The sequence below is a fragment of the Chelonia mydas genome, chromosome 2, assembly GCF_015237465.2.
Source record: "Chelonia mydas isolate rCheMyd1 chromosome 2, rCheMyd1.pri.v2, whole genome shotgun sequence".
NCBI lineage: Eukaryota > Metazoa > Chordata > Testudines > Cheloniidae > Chelonia > Chelonia mydas.
This window is the reverse complement of record NC_057850.1, coordinates 61,993,551-61,999,748: the sequence shown is the minus strand read 5'-3', so window position 1 is coordinate 61,999,748 and position 6,198 is coordinate 61,993,551.

Below are 6,198 nucleotides of genomic sequence, written 5' to 3'. Positions count from 1 at the left end.
TTTTTTCTTTTATGAATAAACCTTTAGATTTTAGACTCTAAATGATTGGCAACAGTGTGATTTGTGGGTAAGATCTGACTTGTATATTCACCTGGGTCTGGGGCTTGGTCCTTCAGGATCGGGAGAACCTTTTTTCTTTTACTGGGGTGTTGGTTTTCATAACCATTCACCCTCGTAACGAGTGGCATTGGTGGTGATACTGGAAAACTGGAGTGTCTAAGGGAATTGCTTGTATGACTTATGGTTAGCCAGTGGGGTGAGACCAAAGTCCTCTCTGCTTGGTTGGTTCGGTGTGCCTTAATGGTAAAGGAAACCCAGCTTTGGGCTGTAACTGCTCTGCTCTAAGCAATTTGTCCTGAATTGATACTCTCAGTTGTGTCCCGCCAGAAGCCAGCATCATTACACTGTGTCATTCTTTTAATTTACCAGAATTTTCCATAAGGGCTGGCTCAGTTTCCCCTGTTCGCTGTTATCAATATCCTCCTCATCTCTGACCTCTTAACCTTGAGTGCTGATTCTGCTAGGTATGTAACCATGTACATCACACTAAGCATGTGGGTAGCTCCAGTGACTGCAAACTTTTTGCAGAATCAGGGCTTTGGTGCTCATGGGTGATATAGGTTGTTACTACTTCTCTATAAGATGTGATTTGGAATTTCCATCTCCCACCCCCATTCAAAGTTACATGTGACCAGGTACTAAACTGATGGTGTCTGTACAAATACCTGTAATGTATTTATTATACGCTGCTGTAAGTACTTTTCCCCCCCACAGGGTAGGAAGTAGGGATGAACCCCCCTTCTGAGTATGTTGGGGCCATCTCTGACACACCAGGAATGCTTTGGATTTGTGATTGTCATAGAAAATCATAGGGTTAACTACTGTTATTGTGGTGCTACCTTTAAATAATTTGTGGGAGAACAAACATATTAACTGGGCTCTAGTTTACAGCCTTTTGCTACAGATGTAAGATTTTGTAAAGACATTGATGCTTAGATGTTCCTTTGCCTTTTAGTTATTAATAACAGATTTCTTTGAAAAGTCCACCACTTTTAATTGAATAGGAAATACTTGAATAATTGAGTTAGTACTTTGAATGTTATATTGGTATTATTTAGAAAACCATAACAGACTATTCCAAGGAAATAAATTGGAACACGTACGTGTTTCTTCTATGTGCCTGGAAGATTATTACTATTATTAATAACCCAGGAGATGATATGAAATGCCTCCTTTTGCTACAGTCTGATATGCCTGCTTTTCTATAGCTCTAATGTCTTGGGGGGATGTCACATAAAATAGCAACTGCACACCCTGAATTATAATATAGAAAAAATGGTTTTGTGGTCGGTTGTGATTGACAGCTGCACTGATTTTCAGACAGTGATCTTTTTAAGAATATTTACATGCTTCATGAAACAGGTAGAAAACAAAGGCTGGAATTCTGTCCTTGTACATAGTCAGCTTTCGTGGTGGAAGAATTCAGACTAATGATCAGCACACAGGTTCCCCTTCTTGCCCGCCATACTCTCTAAATCCTACAGCAGTAGGTTGATTTTAAAATCTATTGAGAGCTGTCAAATGAGAAATGTTAAAGCAAAACCAGTGCAGCACAATAGGAAGAATGTGAACCAAACTTGTGTGTGAAGCCAACAATGTACTTTCACTATGAAACATAAAAATCACTTCTATCTGCATTTTTTAGGAGCATGGGAATTTCCATACTGGAGTGGGCCAGAGACTGGAGTGAGCCAGTGGTCATTATCAGATGTTGCAGTGGATGTAATAGACTACTACCTATTGTTACAAGTGCCCCCTAAGATTACTGGAACAGAGAGGCTGAAGAAAACAATTCTCTCGTAGTTTTTCAGTTTATTTGTGTTTAACCTTGTTTTGTATATAGCCAGTTTCATGACTTTTCCCCATATGGTTGGTTAGGCTTTGAACCTGCAAATACTTACATATGTGCAGAATTTTACTCACATGAGCAGTCCTGTTGAAACAATGGGAACTGCTGGCACTTTTGAAAATCAAAATATTAAATTAAGGGCCTAAATATGGATTTAGGAGCATAATTTTAGGCACCCACTTCTGAAAATCTTAGTATTGATTCAGTGGGAGTATGTCCTGTCTGTAATAAGCAGACTTAGTGGGATGAGGTTGCAATCTAGCTTGGATAGTTTTTTTCTTCAGCGCTTTGGAGGAAGCTAACTTTTTAACCTTGGCTAAGTGATCTAAATTACTAGAGAATGGAAACTGAAACTTCAAGGACTCTGAAGCTCAGCAACTGTTCGCTGAATATGATATTTTCTCTTATTCATTCTTGTGTGGAATGAAATAGTAGCATGACATTCTTGAATCTTTTCTTTGCAAAATTGCATTCTAATCAGAGCACAGAAGAAATTTAATTTTGAATTTAATATCCTTGATTGTTACTTAAGTTGTGTATCTGAGAATTCCATAATACTCATCTCTTTTGGTGAAGCTGATTATAGAAGTTTATGTGATTGGCCATGGGGCAACTTACTCAAGACTAGCTGTGTGTGGTGGGGCTCTCCCTAGACACCACCTTAGGTTGTAAGTCTCTGGTGAGACTTTCATGCCTGAGAGGAGACACATGGTTCATCTGGCTATAGCTTGGCCTTGACTTTTGCACCCATTGGAGACCTGCTGGAGCTAAAAATTTACATGCCTACATTGCTGAAATGGTAAGAATTTTTTAATCCCTCCTATGCAATATATACTTTGTTCTTTTTATATCTATTGTTTTCTATATAATTGTTTTTCATTTATACTTTCTACCCATCATCTTTTAATTTACCAACTAAAATGATATGTGAATATGTTGATCCTGTTTTAATATTGTTTGAATTCTAGTGGGGGAATGTGCAATAAACACTCCTGCTCTTTCTGATGCTGGCATTGGTTGTATTCTATTAAGATATATGTACTCTTTGGACCAAATCCTTGTCTCACTGAATTCAGGGCAAAGCTCTCATTGACTTTAATGTGATCAGTCTTTGACCATTTATTACATATTTGTATTAAGATGCACCCAGAGGCTCCGGGCAAGAGGCTCCAATGTACATATTCATGGCAAGAGACACTCCCTGCCTTACAGAGATAAGACAGAATGTGGGAGAAAGAACAGAGAAATGAAGTGACTTACAAGGTCATACAGAAGATCAGTGACACAGTGAGGAATAGACCCAGGTCTCTTGACTCCCTGTTTAGTGCTCTATCAATGGAACTACTGCCTTTATGTGGTTTTGTTACTCTTATGTGCAGTAGTTTTCAAAACCAAAGACTGGTAGTTTGCAAGGGATCAGCTGTTTGAATGGTTCTGGATGTTCCAAGATGGTAACAACTTACAAGACTTTACATGTAAAAGTAATTTCTAGAGATTTCAATAGGAGCTTTCATTATAGTTGACATTCTTAGTAATAAAACAGTTCTCCCTTAGAACTAGTCAGTGAATTACGCACAATTATTCAGAGTCCTGGAACTGCCTTTGTTGAGCCCTTTAATTTTTCCCTTCACAAATTCATTCTTCCTGTACTGTTCTCTACTGAGCTCTGGATAAGAAGCTGAAAGAACTCTTCACAATTGGAGCAGTGTGAGATTATCAGCATTTGCCTGTGTAACCCTTCTGCCAGGTGGAGTCAGCAGCAACCAGAGCCGGGTTCAGTATAGGGGTTCCTTTTCAACAATATAACACAGCACCGGCTCGAGCCCCCATCCAGTATCTTGGGAAAATTACACACCATCCCTGGATGCCTCTGAGAGGCAATACTTCCCCACTTGCAAGCACAGAGTCTGAGTGTAGAAAAGAAACTGTTAATGAAAGAAGGGAAGTCACCTGACACTAATTAGGGGAAATGCCACAAACAGGATTCATAAACATAAAACTGTGAGCAGGACATCCACCCCAGAGTGTGTCAGGCAGAGTCTTCTGCCTCACGTTCTTGAGTTCTACAACCAAAAGTTCCTTTACGGTGCCCTCTCTGTTCCCTCACCATACCCACAGTGGTTGTCCTTAGTCAGTGAGGACCCAGGTTTCAGAAGTGTGAGTTCACTTCTGTGACATTCCCCTCTGGTGTTGTCTGGACCAGTGACCTGGTAGGTCACTCCAACCTTGACTCTGGGAGCCAGCCTTACCCTGCTCTGCTGTGAGAACCCCCACTCTTGGGCTGTTCACTCACAGCCTCTGGCATGTAAGCTGCTCCCAGCTAATTGCAACCGAATGACACTAGCCGATATCTCCAGTCCCAGACACAACCCTAGGAACCTCCGTCTTGTGGTGTCCAGTTATGCCCGTTGGATGCTGCAAGCTTATATGAGTTCATCAATTTAACAAAGAAATTGATATGTACGAGGCTTGTTATCCCAAGGGGAGCCTCTGACATGCTTCAAACCAAATGCACTGCTTCAGGTAGAATAAACAAACAGATTTATTAACTATAAAGATAGATTTTAAGTGATCATAAGTCAAAGCACAAGAAGTTAGATTTTATTCAAATGAAATAAAAGCAAAACACATTCTAAGCTGATCTTAATGCTTTCAATGCCCTAGATGCTTCTCATCACAGGCTCGCTGGTTACTCTTCAGCCAAGCTCTCCCCTTTGATCAGTGCTTCAGTCGCTTGGTGTGGTATCTGTAAATGTAGGTGGAAAAGAGAGAGCATGGCAAATGTCTCTCCTTTTATGATGTCCTTTCTTTCCTCTTGGCTTTGCCCCCCATCCTTCAGAGTAGGTGAGCATTACCTCATCGCAGTTCCAAACTGACCAAAGGAAGGGGGCTGACTCCCTCCTGCGTCTAAGAGATTCTTTTGTTGCTGCCTAGGCCAGCACCCTTTGTTCCTGTGAGGCTGGGCTGGGTTTGTCCCATCCACACCCTGATGAGATGTGAACGGCCCCTCTGCTTCTGGAGAGTTTTTGTCTGGGCTTGCTTTAAGCCTTGAGGATACATTTTCAGCCTCATAACCATATACATGAAATTATAACCTATAACATCACTAGAACAACAATGCTCAATACATCATAAGCCTTCCGAAGACACCAGAAATGACAAACTTTGCATTGGATACCACTCAATCAATTTACCAAGATGAACATGGGGGTGCTGGGTGTTCCCCTGAGGTACAGAGTGTCACAACCTCCCACCTGGGGAAGAAGACACCTGGCTTGCTCCGCCATCTGAGCACTTGCTCTGGCTGACCACCTCACCAGCCACTGTTCCTCACTGCTGCCGACTGCTCACCACTTTCACTGGCCACCTGTCAGTCATCTTGTGCTGCCACCTGCCTCTCTGCTGTGACCTCTGTAGGTCAGTCTCTTAGTGACTTTTAGCTCTCAGCAGGCTGGGCAGAAATACTTCCCCACCACAAGTGATTTCAGCTCTCATTGAGTACTTAACATAAGAAAAGTTTCCTAATGAAGCCTATTTAGCTCTATCTTTGAACAGTGAGGAGAAACAGGTTAAAACAAACCAGGGACTCTCCATAAGAGTCCACATCTCCTGGTCCCACCCCTCTTACTTTCACAGGTCCTGGCATTTGAGCCCCTGGCTTTACGAGGTCCTTTCAGCTGATGGTGACCCCCCTCATTTAGGACAGGTTAAGCACAGTTCTGCTCCCCTTTATTTATACAGTAAAGACAAGAACAGTGATAACAACATTTCTCTGCATTCAGTACTAAAGTGATTTCTAACCTAACACCAGCCAAAGTTGATCACTTTAAGCAACACTGCTCTATCTGCTGGATATCTAAGCAGAGTAGGTGTGTTCATGTAAATACAGTTTGCTCCTGAAGTCCCTCCCCTCCCAGCTAGCTGTCAGGGGAGAGTTCATTCATACCCTGGTTACACCTGCAAAATGTGAGAATCCCATATGTAGGGTGATCAGATGTCCCGTTTTTATAGGGACCATCCTTTTTTTGGGACTTTTTCTTATATAGGCACCTATCCCCCCCCCCCCACCCCCTGTCCTGTTTTTTCACAGTTGCTATCTGATGACCCTACCCATATGGAGTGTGTGTGTTTGTTTTTTATTTTGTTTTTGATTTTGGCTAAGGGTGAGTTTTTGCCCTTTCTGACACTTTATCTTTGCTACCATAAAAAACTGGGTTAAGTTAGATCTTGAAACATATAGCAAACTGGGCCATGTAAAAAAAAAATCGCAATTTAACTGCAGCATCAAT